Source organism: Garra rufa, chromosome 2 (assembly GCF_049309525.1).
Source record: "Garra rufa chromosome 2, GarRuf1.0, whole genome shotgun sequence".
Taxonomy (NCBI): Eukaryota; Metazoa; Chordata; class Actinopteri; order Cypriniformes; family Cyprinidae; genus Garra; species Garra rufa.
Window position 1 is genome coordinate 54,307,165 of NC_133362.1, and position 14,406 is coordinate 54,321,570.

Here is a 14,406-nt window from a genome sequence, read left to right on the forward strand (position 1 = left end):
TTTTGATGTCACGGGCTTGCCGAATTGTTGCCCTATTCCTACGTGCCACCCGGGCTTTGAGGAAAAGTTGGACACGAAATGAAATCCGAACTAGCCAATAATCAGCAATTTACCCGGTTAAAAGCGTGTCTCAGTTTCATCGTTAATCTCATGCTTTTTTCTATTCTGAACCTTGACAGATCGGCAATAGGGTGTTTTTCCTTGAGATAACGGTTACAATGCAAGACCACGCTTGTTTTTTCGAATGCGTGGCGTGAGTATTTTTGGAAAAAAATTTTTTACCCGGACAAGGCTTCCACTGACCAGTTCCTATAAGGTCTAGCGGTCAGGATTCCTGGTTTTCACCCAGACGGCCCGGGTTCGACTCCCGGTATGGGAAGGCGGGCTCCTTTTTGCTACCAGTCAGGATTCCTGGTTTTCACCCAGGCGGCCAGGGTTCGACTCCCGGTATTGGAAGGCGGGCTCCTCTTTGCTTGCCTCTTCAAAACGGGCCACACGTCTTTTTGCGTCGAAAGCCATTTTTTGGCCAGCAGTCGAGCTGCAGAAACATAATAGGCCGAGGTTGGGACCCCACAGACCCGTGCCTTCGATAGCTCAGCTGGTAGACGAACTTATTTAGGTTTAAATAAAAACACCAAACGCCTATTTTAGTTTTAAGCAACGACAAAAACAGCTGTCCTGTCAGTCAAATCAAAGGATTATAACGCGAGTGCTCTAAAATCGTAGTTTTTGCCATTTAGTATACTGTCATATTAGCAGAAACATAAATAATACAGCTCCGGGTTACCCACGATAGACACCAAAGGTTTCTCCTCCATTTCTTGCAGTCTCTGGACTTTTTAAGCAACGGTAAACTTTCGTCACCACAACAGAAGACCCGCCTCTCCATTCATTCGATTGGACAATGGAAAAGAACGCGAATGACGTTGGGCATTTTTCCGCTCAGTGTTGATTTTTTTTTTCAACTTCAGGCGCTCAGAGCGCTCCTGCACAAACGTGAGGCGCCGGGGCGCATAAACAGCGCGCAGAACGCTCACTGCCAACAGAAAACCATTCAAAAGAAGCACCTCCAACTGCAAAAGCGCGTTCGGTGTGATCGCCGCCAAATCCAAATTTTTGCGTAATGCAGTTTAAAATCTTTTTTTTTTACACGGACAAGGCTTCCACTGACCAGTTCCCATATGGTCTAGCGGTCAGGATTCCTGGTTTTCACCCAGGCGGCCTTGGTTTGACTCCCGGTAAGGGATGGCGGGCTCCTTTTTGCTACCAGTCAGGATTCCTGGATTTCACCCAGGCGGCCCGGGTTCGACTCCCGGTATTGGAAGGCGGGCTCCTCTTTGCTTGCCTCTTCAAAACGGGCCGCACGTCTTCCTGCATCGAATGCCATTTTTTGGCCAGTAGTCGAGCTGCAGAAACATAATAGGCCGAGGTTGTGACCCCACCGACCCGTGCCTTCGATAGCTCAGCTGGTAGAGCGGAGGACTGTAGAGGCGTCGGCAATCCTTAGGTCGCTGGTTCGACTCCGGTTCGAAGGAGTTCGTTTTTCACGTGCCCACCTTTTTTTGGGGGGGTTTGGCCTTCTGAAAGCGGCAAACAGAGCTTGATTTCACAGTCTGCCGTTGGGGGGGGAGGCAAAAGCACATTCCCTGACCGGGAATCGAACCCGGGCCGCGGCGGTGAGAGCGCCGAATCCTAACCACTAGACCACCAGGGAAGAGCATATCAAAAGCTGGCCTGCTAATACCATGAGAATAAGCAGACAGCAATACAGGCTTCTGTCACGTCGAAAACCAACAAGTCGGGTGCAAGCACGAGGTCCCCCAGACGGTGGGCCAGTGGCGCAATGGATAACGCGTCCGACTACGGATCAGAAGACTCTAGGTCCGACTCCTGTCTGGCTCGCTCTCTGCTTTTTGCGTAATGCAGTATGGTTTTGATGTCACGGGCTTGCCAAATTGTTGCCCTATTCCTACGTGCCACCCGGGCTTTGAGGAAAAGTTGGACACGAAATGAAATCCGAACTAGCCAATAATCAGCAATTTACCCGGTTAAAAGCGTGTCTCAGTTTCATCGTTAATCTCATGCTTTTTTCTATTCTGAACCTTGACAGATCGGCAATAGGGTGTTTTTCCTTGAGATAACGGTTACAATGCAAGACCACGCTTGTTTTTTCGAATGCGTGGCGTGAGTATTTTTGGAAAAAATTTTTTTACCCGGACAAGGCTTCCACTGACCAGTTCCTATAAGGTCTAGCGGTCAGGATTCCTGGTTTTCACCCAGACGGCCCGGGTTCGACTCCCGGTATGGGAAGGCGGGCTCCTTTTTGCTACCAGTCAGGATTCCTGGTTTTCACCCAGGCGGCCAGGGTTCGACTCCCGGTATTGGAAGGCGGGCTCCTCTTTGCTTGCCTCTTCAAAACGGGCCACACGTCTTTTTGCGTCGAAAGCCATTTTTTGGCCAGCAGTCGAGCTGCAGAAACATAATAGGCCGAGGTTGGGACCCCACAGACCCGTGCCTTCGATAGCTCAGCTGGTAGACGAACTTATTTAGGTTTAAATAAAAACACCAAACGCCTATTTTAGTTTTAAGCAACGACAAAAACAGCTGTCCTGTCAGTCAAATCAAAGGATTATAACGCGAGTGCTCTAAAATCGTAGTTTTTGCCATTTAGTATACTGTCATATTAGCAGAAACATAAATAATACAGCTCCGGGTTACCCACGATAGACACCAAAGGTTTCTCCTCCATTTCTTGCAGTCTCTGGACTTTTTAAGCAACGGTAAACTTTCGTCACCACAACAGAAGACCCGCCTCTCCATTCATTCGATTGGACAATGGAAAAGAACGCGAATGACGTTGGGCATTTTTCCGCTCAGTGTTGATTTTTTTTTTCAACTTCAGGCGCTCAGAGCGCTCCTGCACAAACGTGAGGCGCCGGGGCGCATAAACAGCGCGCAGAACGCTCACTGCCAACAGAAAACCATTCAAAAGAAGCGCCTCCAACTGCAAAAGCGCGTTCGGTGTGATCGCCGCCAAATCCAAATTTTTGCGTAATGCAGTTTAAAATCTTTTTTTTTTACACGGACAAGGCTTCCACTGACCAGTTCCCATATGGTCTAGCGGTCAGGATTCCTGATTTTCACCCAGGCGGCCTTGGATTGACTCCCGGTAAGGGATGGCGGGCTCCTTTTTGCTACCAGTCAGGATTCCTGGATTTCACCCAGGCGGCCCGGGTTCGACTCCCGGTATTGGAAAGCGGGCTCCTCTTTGCTTGCCTCTTCAAAACGGGCCGCACGTCTTCCTGCATCGAAAGCCATTTTTTGGCCAGTAGTCGAGCTGCAGAAACATAATAGGCCGAGGTTGTGACCCCACCGACCCGTGCCTTCGATAGCTCAGCTGGTAGAGCGGAGGACTGTAGAGGCGTCGGCAATCCTTAGGTCGCTGGTTCGACTCCGGCTCGAAGGAGTTTGTTTTTCACGTGCCCACCTTTTTTTGGGGGGTTTGGGCTTCTGAAAGCGGCCAACAGAGCTTGATTTCACAGTCTGCCATTGGGGGGGGAGGCAAAAGCACATTCCCTGACCGGGAATCGAACCCGGGCCGCGGCGGTGAGAGCGCCGAATCCTAACCACTAGACCACCAGGGAAGAGCATATCAAAAGCTGGCCTGCTAATACCATGAGAATAAGCAGACAGCAATACAGGCTTCTGTCACGTCGAAAACCAACAAGTCGGGTGCAAGCACGAGGTCCCCCAGACGGTGGGCCAGTGGCGCAATGGATAACGCGTCCGACTACGGATCAGAAGACTCTAGGTCCGACTCCTGTCTGGCTCGCTCTCTGCTTTTTGCGTAATGCAGTATGGTTTTGATGTCACGGGCTTGCCAAATTGTTGCCCTATTCCTACGTGCCACCCGGGCTTTGAGGAAAAGTTGGACACGAAATGAAATCCGAACTAGCCAATAATCAGCAATTTACCCGGTTAAAAGCGTGTCTCAGTTTCATCGTTAATCTCATGCTTTTTTCTATTCTGAACCTTGACAGATCGGCAATAGGGTGTTTTTCCTTGAGATAACGGTTACAATGCAAGACCACGCTTGTTTTTTCGAATGCGTGGCGTGAGTATTTTTGGAAAAAAATTTTTTACCCGGACAAGGCTTCCACTGACCAGTTCCTATAAGGTCTAGTGGTCAGGATTCCTGGTTTTCACCCAGACGGCCCGGGTTCGACTCCCGGTATGGGAAGGCGGGCTCCTTTTTGCTACCAGTCAGGATTCCTGGTTTTCACCCAGGCGGCCAGGGTTCGACTCCCGGTATTGGAAGGCGGGCTCCTCTTTGCTTGCCTCTTCAAAACGGGCCACACGTCTTTTTGCGTCGAAAGCCATTTTTTGGCCAGCAGTCGAGCTGCAGAAACATAATAGGCCGAGGTTGGGACCCCACAGACCCGTGCCTTCGATAGCTCAGCTGGTAGACGAACTTATTTAGGTTTAAATAAAAACACCAAACGCCTATTTTAGTTTTAAGCAACGACAAAAACAGCTGTCCTGTCAGTCAAATCAAAGGATTATAACGCGAGTGCTCTAAAATCGTAGTTTTTGCCATTTAGTATACTGTCATATTAGCAGAAACATAAATAATACAGCTCCGGGTTACCCACGATAGACACCAAAGGTTTCTCCTCCATTTCTTGCAGTCTCTGGACTTTTTAAGCAACGGTAAACTTTCGTCACCACAACAGAAGACCCGCCTCTCCATTCATTCGATTGGACAATGGAAAAGAACGCGAATGACGTTGGGCATTTTTCCGCTCAGTGTTGATTTTTTTTTTCAACTTCAGGCGCTCAGAGCGCTCCTGCACAAACGTGAGGCGCCGGGGCGCATAAACAGCGCGCAGAACGCTCACTGCCAACAGAAAACCATTCAAAAGAAGCACCTCCAACTGCAAAAGCGCGTTCGGTGTGATCGCCGCCAAATCCAAATTTTTGCGTAATGCAGTTTAAAATCTTTTTTTTTTACACGGACAAGGCTTCCACTGACCAGTTCCCATATGGTCTAGCGGTCAGGATTCCTGGTTTTCACCCAGGTGGCCTTGGTTTGACTCCCGGTAAGGGATGGCGGGCTCCTTTTTGCTACCAGTCAGGATTCCTGGATTTCACCCAGGCGGCCCGGGTTCGACTCCCGGTATTGGAAGGCGGGCTCCTCTTTGCTTGCCTCTTCAAAACGGGCCGCACGTCTTCCTGCATCGAATGCCATTTTTTGGCCAGTAGTCGAGCTGCAGAAACATAATAGGCCGAGGTTGTGACCCCACCGACCCGTGCCTTCGATAGCTCAGCTGGTAGAGCGGAGGACTGTAGAGGCGTCGGCAATCCTTAGGTCGCTGGTTCGACTCCGGTTCGAAGGAGTTCGTTTTTCACGTGCCCACCTTTTTTTGGGGGGGTTTGGCCTTCTGAAAGCGGCAAACAGAGCTTGATTTCACAGTCTGCCGTTGGGGGGGGAGGCAAAAGCACATTCCCTGACCGGGAATCGAACCCGGGCCGCAGCGGTGAGAGCGCCGAATCCTAACCACTAGACCACCAGGGAAGAGCATATCAAACGCTGGCCTGCTAATACCATGAGAACAAGCAGACAGCAATACAGGCTTCTGTCACGTCGAAAACCAACAAGTCGGGCGCAAGCACGAGGTCCCCCAGACGGTGGGCCAGTGGCGCAATGGATAACGCGTCTGTCTGCGGATCAGAAGACGCTAGGTCCGACTCCTGGCTGTCTCGCTCTCTGCTTTTTGCGTAATGCAGTATGGTTTTGATGTCACGGGCTTGCCGAATTGTTGCCCTATTCCTACGTGCCACCCGGGCTTTGAGGAAAAGTTGGACACGAAATGAAATCCGAACTAGCCAATAATCAGCAATTTACCCGGTTAAAAGCGTGTCTCAGTTTCATCGTTAATCTCATGCTTTTTTCTATTCTGAACCTTGACAGATCGGCAATAGGGTGTTTTTCCTTGAGATAACGGTTACAATGCAAGACCACGCTTGTTTTTTCGAATGCGTGGCGTGAGTATTTTTGGAAAAAAATTTTTTACCCGGACAAGGCTTCCACCGACCAGTTCCCATATGGTCTAGCGGTCAGGATTCCTGGTTTTCACCCAGGCGGCCCGGGTTCGACTCCCGGTATGGGAAGGCGGGCTCCTTTTTGCTACCAGTCAGGATTCCTGGTTTTCACCCAGGCGGCCAGGGTTCGACTCCCGGTATTGGAAGGCGGGCTCCTCTTTGCTTGCCTCTTCAAAACGGGCCACACGTCTTTTTGCGTCGAAAGCCATTTTTTGGCCAGCAGTCGAGCTGCAGAAACATAATAGGCCGAGGTTGGGACCCCACAGACCCGTGCCTTCGATAGCTCAGCTGGTAGACGAACTTATTTAGGTTTAAATAAAAACACCAAACGCCTATTTTAGTTTTAAGCAACGACAAAAACAGCTGTCCTGTCAGTCAAATCAAAGGATTATAACGCGAGTGCTCTAAAATCGTAGTTTTTGCCATTTAGTATACTGTCATATTAGCAGAAACATAAATAATACAGCTCCGGGTTACCCACGATAGACACCAAAGGTTTCTCCTCCATTTCTTGCAGTCTCTGGACTTTTTAAGCAACGGTAAACTTTCGTCACCACAACAGAAGACCCGCCTCTCCATTCATTCGATTGGACAATGGAAAAGAACGCGAATGACGTTGGGCATTTTTCCGCTCAGTGTTGATTTTTTTTTTCAACTTCAGGCGCTCAGAGCGCTCCTGCACAAACGTGAGGCGCCGGGGCGCATAAACAGCGCGCAGAACGCTCACTGCCAACAGAAAACCATTCAAAAAGGCGCCTCCAACTGCAAAAACGCGTTTGGTGTGATCGTCACCTAATCCAAATTTTTGCATAATGCAGTTTAAAATCTTTTTTTTTTACACGGACAAGGCTTCCACTGACCAGTTTGCATATGGTCTAGCGGTCAGGCTTCTTGGTTTTCACCCAGGCGGCCCGGGTTCGACTCCCGGTATGGGAAGGCGGGCTCCTTTTTGCTACCAGTCAGGATTCCTGGTTTTCACCCAGGCGGCCAGGGTTCGACTCCCGGTATTGGAAGGCGGGCTCCTCTTTGCTTGCCTCTTCAAAACGGGCCACACGTCTTTCTGTGTCGAAAGCCATTTTTTGGCCAGCAGTCGAGCTGCAGAAACATAATAGGCCGAGGTTGGGACCCCACAGACCCGTGCCTTCGATAGCTCAGCTGGTAGACGAACTTATTTAGGTTTAAATAAAAACACCAAACGCCTATTTTAGTTTTAAGCAACGACAAAAACAGCTGTCCTGTCAGTCAAATCAAAGGATTATAACGCGAGTGCTCTAAAATCTTAGTTTTTGCCGATAAGTAAACTGTCATATTAGCAGAAACATAAATAATACAGCTCCGGGTTACCCACGATAGACACCAAAGGTTTCTCCTCCATTTCTTGCAGTCTCTGGACTTTTTAAGCAACGGTAAACTTTCGTCACCACAACAGAAGACCCGCCTCTCCATTCATTCGATTGGACAATGGAAAAGAACGCGAATGACGTTGGGCATTTTTCCGCTCAGTGTTGATTTTTTTTTTCAACTTCAGGCGCTCAGAGCGCTCCTGCACAAACGTGAGGCGCCGGGGCGCATAAACAGCGCGCAGAACGCTCACTGCCAACAGAAAACCATTCAAAAGAAGCGCCTCCAACTGCAAAAGCGCGTTCGGTGTGATCGCCGCCAAATCCAAATTTTTGCGTAATGCAGTTTAAAATCTTTTTTTTTTACACGGACAAGGCTTCCACTGACCAGTTCCCATATGGTCTAGCGGTCAGGATTCCTGATTTTCACCCAGGCGGCCTTGGATTGACTCCCGGTAAGGGATGGCGGGCTCCTTTTTGCTACCAGTCAGGATTCCTGGATTTCACCCAGGCGGCCCGGGTTCGACTCCCGGTATTGGAAAGCGGGCTCCTCTTTGCTTGCCTCTTCAAAACGGGCCGCACGTCTTCCTGCATCGAAAGCCATTTTTTGGCCAGTAGTCGAGCTGCAGAAACATAATAGGCCGAGGTTGTGACCCCACCGACCCGTGCCTTCGATAGCTCAGCTGGTAGAGCGGAGGACTGTAGAGGCGTCGGCAATCCTTAGGTCGCTGGTTCGACTCCGGCTCGAAGGAGTTTGTTTTTCACGTGCCCACCTTTTTTTGGGGGGTTTGGGCTTCTGAAAGCGGCCAACAGAGCTTGATTTCACAGTCTGCCATTGGGGGGGGAGGCAAAAGCACATTCCCTGACCGGGAATCGAACCCGGGCCGCGGCGGTGAGAGCGCCGAATCCTAACCACTAGACCACCAGGGAAGAGCATATCAAAAGCTGGCCTGCTAATACCATGAGAATAAGCAGACAGCAATACAGGCTTCTGTCACGTCGAAAACCAACAAGTCGGGTGCAAGCACGAGGTCCCCCAGACGGTGGGCCAGTGGCGCAATGGATAACGTGTCCGACTACGGATCAGAAGACTCTAGGTCCGACTCCTGTCTGGCTCGCTCTCTGCTTTTTGCGTAATGCAGTATGGTTTTGATGTCACGGGCTTGCCGAATTGTTGCCCTATTCCTACGTGCCACCCGGGCTTTGAGGAAAAGTTGGACACGAAATGAAATCCGAACTAGCCAATAATCAGCAATTTACCCGGTTAAAAGCGTGTCTCAGTTTCATCGTTAATCTCATGCTTTTTTCTATTCTGAACCTTGACAGATCGGCAATAGGGTGTTTTTCCTTGAGATAACGGTTACAATGCAAGACCACGCTTGTTTTTTCGAATGCGTGGCGTGAGTATTTTTGGAAAAAAAATTTTTACCCGGACAAGGCTTCCACTGACCAGTTCCTATAAGGTCTAGCGGTCAGGATTCCTGGTTTTCACCCAGACGGCCCGGGTTCGACTCCCGGTATGGGAAGGCGGGCTCCTTTTTGCTACCAGTCAGGATTCCTGGTTTTCACCCAGGCGGCCAGGGTTCGACTCCCGGTATTGGAAGGCGGGCTCCTCTTTGCTTGCCTCTTCAAAACGGGCCACACGTCTTTTTGCGTCGAAAGCCATTTTTTGGCCAGCAGTCGAGCTGCAGAAACATAATAGGCCGAGGTTGGGACCCCACAGACCCGTGCCTTCGATAGCTCAGCTGGTAGACGAACTTATTTAGGTTTAAATAAAAACACCAAACGCCTATTTTAGTTTTAAGCAACGACAAAAACAGCTGTCCTGTCAGTCAAATCAAAGGATTATAACGCGAGTGCTCTAAAATCGTAGTTTTTGCCATTTAGTATACTGTCATATTAGCAGAAACATAAATAATACAGCTCCGGGTTACCCACGATAGACACCAAAGGTTTCTCCTCCATTTCTTGCAGTCTCTGGACTTTTTAAGCAACGGTAAACTTTCGTCACCACAACAGAAGACCCGCCTCTCCATTCATTCGATTGGACAATGGAAAAGAACGCGAATGACGTTGGGCATTTTTCCGCTCAGTGTTGATTTTTTTTTTCAACTTCAGGCGCTCAGAGCGCTCCTGCACAAACGTGAGGCGCCGGGGCGCATAAACAGCGCGCAGAACGCTCACTGCCAACAGAAAACCATTCAAAAGAAGCACCTCCAACTGCAAAAGCGCGTTCGGTGTGATCGCCGCCAAATCCAAATTTTTGCGTAATGCAGTTTAAAATCTTTTTTTTTTACACGGACAAGGCTTCCACTGACCAGTTCCCATATGGTCTAGCGGTCAGGATTCCTGGTTTTCACCCAGGCGGCCTTGGTTTGACTCCCGGTAAGGGATGGCGGGCTCCTTTTTGCTACCAGTCAGGATTCCTGGATTTCACCCAGGCGGCCCGGGTTCGACTCCCGGTATTGGAAGGCGGGCTCCTCTTTGCTTGCCTCTTCAAAACGGGCCGCACGTCTTCCTGCATCGAATGCCATTTTTTGGCCAGTAGTCGAGCTGCAGAAACATAATAGGCCGAGGTTGTGACCCCACCGACCCGTGCCTTCGATAGCTCAGCTGGTAGAGCGGAGGACTGTAGAGGCGTCGGCAATCCTTAGGTCGCTGGTTCGACTCCGGTTCGAAGGAGTTCGTTTTTCACGTGCCCACCTTTTTTTGGGGGGGTTTGGCCTTCTGAAAGCGGCAAACAGAGCTTGATTTCACAGTCTGCCGTTGGGGGGGGAGGCAAAAGCACATTCCCTGACCGGGAATCGAACCCGGGCCGCGGCGGTGAGAGCGCCGAATCCTAACCACTAGACCACCAGGGAAGAGCATATCAAAAGCTGGCCTGCTAATACCATGAGAATAAGCAGACAGCAATACAGGCTTCTGTCACGTCGAAAACCAACAAGTCGGGTGCAAGCACGAGGTCCCCCAGACGGTGGGCCAGTGGCGCAATGGATAACGCGTCCGACTACGGATCAGAAGACTCTAGGTCCGACTCCTGTCTGGCTCGCTCTCTGCTTTTTGCGTAATGCAGTATGGTTTTGATGTCACGGGCTTGCCAAATTGTTGCCCTATTCCTACGTGCCACCCGGGCTTTGAGGAAAAGTTGGACACGAAATGAAATCCGAACTAGCCAATAATCAGCAATTTACCCGGTTAAAAGCGTGTCTCAGTTTCATCGTTAATCTCATGCTTTTTTCTATTCTGAACCTTGACAGATCGGCAATAGGGTGTTTTTCCTTGAGATAACGGTTACAATGCAAGACCACGCTTGTTTTTTCGAATGCGTGGCGTGAGTATTTTTGGAAAAAAAATTTTTACCCGGACAAGGCTTCCACTGACCAGTTCCTATAAGGTCTAGCGGTCAGGATTCCTGGTTTTCACCCAGACGGCCCGGGTTCGACTCCCGGTATGGGAAGGCGGGCTCCTTTTTGCTACCAGTCAGGATTCCTGGTTTTCACCCAGGCGGCCAGGGTTCGACTCCCGGTATTGGAAGGCGGGCTCCTCTTTGCTTGCCTCTTCAAAACGGGCCACACGTCTTTTTGCGTCGAAAGCCATTTTTTGGCCAGCAGTCGAGCTGCAGAAACATAATAGGCCGAGGTTGGGACCCCACAGACCCGTGCCTTCGATAGCTCAGCTGGTAGACGAACTTATTTAGGTTTAAATAAAAACACCAAACGCCTATTTTAGTTTTAAGCAACGACAAAAACAGCTGTCCTGTCAGTCAAATCAAAGGATTATAACGCGAGTGCTCTAAAATCGTAGTTTTTGCCATTTAGTATACTGTCATATTAGCAGAAACATAAATAATACAGCTCCGGGTTACCCACGATAGACACCAAAGGTTTCTCCTCCATTTCTTGCAGTCTCTGGACTTTTTAAGCAACGGTAAACTTTCGTCACCACAACAGAAGACCCGCCTCTCCATTCATTCGATTGGACAATGGAAAAGAACGCGAATGACGTTGGGCATTTTTCCGCTCAGTGTTGATTTTTTTTTTCAACTTCAGGCGCTCAGAGCGCTCCTGCACAAACGTGAGGCGCCGGGGCGCATAAACAGCGCGCAGAACGCTCACTGCCAACAGAAAACCATTCAAAAGAAGCGCCTCCAACTGCAAAAGCGCGTTCGGTGTGATCGCCGCCAAATCCAAATTTTTGCGTAATGCAGTTTAAAATCTTTTTTTTTTACACGGACAAGGCTTCCACTGACCAGTTCCCATATGGTCTAGCGGTCAGGATTCCTGATTTTCACCCAGGCGGCCTTGGATTGACTCCCGGTAAGGGATGGCGGGCTCCTTTTTGCTACCAGTCAGGATTCCTGGATTTCACCCAGGCGGCCCGGGTTCGACTCCCGGTATTGGAAAGCGGGCTCCTCTTTGCTTGCCTCTTCAAAACGGGCCGCACGTCTTCCTGCATCGAAAGCCATTTTTTGGCCAGTAGTCGAGCTGCAGAAACATAATAGGCCGAGGTTGTGACCCCACCGACCCGTGCCTTCGATAGCTCAGCTGGTAGAGCGGAGGACTGTAGAGGCGTCGGCAATCCTTAGGTCGCTGGTTCGACTCCGGCTCGAAGGAGTTTGTTTTTCACGTGCCCACCTTTTTTTGGGGGGTTTGGCCTTCTGAAAGCGGCAAACAGAGCTTGATTTCACAGTCTGCCGTTGGGGGGGGAGGCAAAAGCACATTCCCTGACCGGGAATCGAACCCGGGACGCGGCGGTGAGAGCGCCGAATCCTAACCACTAGACCACCAGGGAAGAGCATATCAAAAGCTGGCCTGCTAATACCATGAGAATAAGCAGACAGCAATACAGGCTTCTGTCACGTCGAAAACCAACAAGTCGGGTGCAAGCACGAGGTCCCCCAGACGGTGGGCCAGTGGCGCAATGGATAACGCGTCCGACTACGGATCAGAAGACTCTAGGTCCGACTCCTGTCTGGCTCGCTCTCTGCTTTTTGCGTAATGCAGTATGGTTTTGATGTCACGGGCTTGCCGAATTGTTGCCCTATTCCTACGTGCCACCCGGGCTTTGAGGAAAAGTTGGACACGAAATGAAATCCGAACTAGCCAATAATCAGCAATTTACCCGGTTAAAAGCGTGTCTCAGTTTCATCGTTAATCTCATGCTTTTTTCTATTCTGAACCTTGACAGATCGGCAATAGGGTGTTTTTCCTTGAGATAACGGTTACAATGCAAGACCACGCTTGTTTTTTCGAATGCGTGGCGTGAGTATTTTTGGAAAAAAAAATTTTACCCGGACAAGGCTTCCACTGACCAGTTCCTATAAGGTCTAGCGGTCAGGATTCCTGGTTTTCACCCAGACGGCCAGGGTTCGACTCCCGGTATTGGAAGGCGGGCTCCTTTTTGCTACCAGTCAGGATTCCTGGTTTTCACCCAGGCGGCCAGGGTTCGACTCCCGGTATTGGAAGGCGGGCTCCTCTTTGCTTGCCTCTTCAAAACGGGCCACACGTCTTTTTGCGTCGAAAGCCATTTTTTGGCCAGCAGTCGAGCTGCAGAAACATAATAGGCCGAGGTTGGGACCCCACAGACCCGTGCCTTCGATAGCTCAGCTGGTAGACGAACTTATTTAGGTTTAAATAAAAACACCAAACGCCTATTTTAGTTTTAAGCAACGACAAAAACAGCTGTCCTGTCAGTCAAATCAAAGGATTATAACGCGAGTGCTCTAAAATCGTAGTTTTTGCCATTTAGTATACTGTCATATTAGCAGAAACATAAATAATACAGCTCCGGGTTACCCACGATAGACACCAAAGGTTTCTCCTCCATTTCTTGCAGTCTCTGGACTTTTTAAGCAACGGTAAACTTTCGTCACCACAACAGAAGACCCGCCTCTCCATTCATTCGATTGGACAATGGAAAAGAACGCGAATGACGTTGGGCATTTTTCCGCTCAGTGTTGATTTTTTTTTTCAACTTCAGGCGCTCAGAGCGCTCCTGCACAAACGTGAGGCGCCGGGGCGCATAAACAGCGCGCAGAACGCTCACTGCCAACAGAAAACCATTCAAAAGAAGCACCTCCAACTGCAAAAGCGCGTTCGGTGTGATCGCCGCCAAATCCAAATTTTTGCGTAATGCAGTTTAAAATCTTTTTTTTTTACACGGACAAGGCTTCCACTGACCAGTTCCCATATGGTCTAGCGGTCAGGATTCCTGGTTTTCACCCAGGCGGCCTTGGTTTGACTCCCGGTAAGGGATGGCGGGCTCCTTTTTGCTACCAGTCAGGATTCCTGGATTTCACCCAGGCGGCCCGGGTTCGACTCCCGGTATTGGAAGGCGGGCTCCTCTTTGCTTGCCTCTTCAAAACGGGCCGCACGTCTTCCTGCATCGAATGCCATTTTTTGGCCAGTAGTCGAGCTGCAGAAACATAATAGGCCGAGGTTGTGACCCCACCGACCCGTGCCTTCGATAGCTCAGCTGGTAGAGCGGAGGACTGTAGAGGCGTCGGCAATCCTTAGGTCGCTGGTTCGACTCCGGTTCGAAGGAGTTCGTTTTTCACGTGCCCACCTTTTTTGGGGGGGGTTTGGCCTTCTGAAAGCGGCAAACAGAGCTTGATTTCACAGTCTGCCGTTGGGGGGGGAGGCAAAAGCACATTCCCTGACCGGGAATCGAACCCGGGCCGCGGCGGTGAGAGCGCCGAATCCTAACCACTAGACCACCAGGGAAGAGCATATCAAAAGCTGGCCTGCTAATACCATGAGAATAAGCAGACAGCAATACAGGCTTCTGTCACGTCGAAAACCAACAAGTCGGGTGCAAGCACGAGGTCCCCCAGACGGTGGGCCAGTGGCGCAATGGATAACGCGTCCGACTACGGATCAGAAGACTCTAGGTCCGACTCCTGTCTGGCTCGCTCTCTGCTTTTTGCGTAATGCAGTATGGTTTTGATGTCACGGGCTTGCCAAAT

At 50.1% G+C, this 14,406-nt stretch overlaps 1 protein-coding gene and 12 non-coding genes across 13 annotated transcripts in view; 5 read left to right on the plus strand and 8 right to left on the minus strand.

The window, feature by feature from the left end:
* Positions 1 to 14,406, minus strand: part of LOC141325610 (uncharacterized) — a 241,861-nt gene that overhangs the window by 151,758 nt on the left and 75,697 nt on the right. The gene's annotated exons all lie outside the window — the stretch shown is intronic.
* On the minus strand, positions 1,643 to 1,714 carry trnae-cuc (transfer RNA glutamic acid (anticodon CUC)). Its single transcript has one exon. It is a non-coding gene; the product is annotated as a tRNA-Glu (tRNA).
* trnay-gua (transfer RNA tyrosine (anticodon GUA)) lies at positions 3,383 to 3,466 on the plus strand. Its single transcript is given in 2 exon segments — positions 3,383 to 3,419; positions 3,431 to 3,466. It is a non-coding gene; the product is annotated as a tRNA-Tyr (tRNA).
* Positions 3,573 to 3,644, minus strand: trnae-cuc (transfer RNA glutamic acid (anticodon CUC)). Its single transcript has one exon. It is a non-coding gene; the product is annotated as a tRNA-Glu (tRNA).
* Positions 4,169 to 4,240, plus strand: trnae-uuc (transfer RNA glutamic acid (anticodon UUC)). Its single transcript has one exon. It is a non-coding gene; the product is annotated as a tRNA-Glu (tRNA).
* Positions 5,504 to 5,575, minus strand: trnae-cuc (transfer RNA glutamic acid (anticodon CUC)). The gene has a single exon. It is a non-coding gene; the product is annotated as a tRNA-Glu (tRNA).
* trnae-uuc (transfer RNA glutamic acid (anticodon UUC)) lies at positions 6,100 to 6,171 on the plus strand. Its single transcript has one exon. It is a non-coding gene; the product is annotated as a tRNA-Glu (tRNA).
* On the plus strand, positions 8,111 to 8,194 carry trnay-gua (transfer RNA tyrosine (anticodon GUA)). The gene is given in 2 exon segments: positions 8,111 to 8,147; positions 8,159 to 8,194. It is a non-coding gene; the product is annotated as a tRNA-Tyr (tRNA).
* trnae-cuc (transfer RNA glutamic acid (anticodon CUC)) lies at positions 8,301 to 8,372 on the minus strand. The gene has a single exon. It is a non-coding gene; the product is annotated as a tRNA-Glu (tRNA).
* On the minus strand, positions 10,232 to 10,303 carry trnae-cuc (transfer RNA glutamic acid (anticodon CUC)). The gene has a single exon. It is a non-coding gene; the product is annotated as a tRNA-Glu (tRNA).
* trnay-gua (transfer RNA tyrosine (anticodon GUA)) lies at positions 11,972 to 12,055 on the plus strand. Its single transcript is given in 2 exon segments — positions 11,972 to 12,008; positions 12,020 to 12,055. It is a non-coding gene; the product is annotated as a tRNA-Tyr (tRNA).
* Positions 12,162 to 12,233, minus strand: trnae-cuc (transfer RNA glutamic acid (anticodon CUC)). The gene has a single exon. It is a non-coding gene; the product is annotated as a tRNA-Glu (tRNA).
* On the minus strand, positions 14,093 to 14,164 carry trnae-cuc (transfer RNA glutamic acid (anticodon CUC)). The gene has a single exon. It is a non-coding gene; the product is annotated as a tRNA-Glu (tRNA).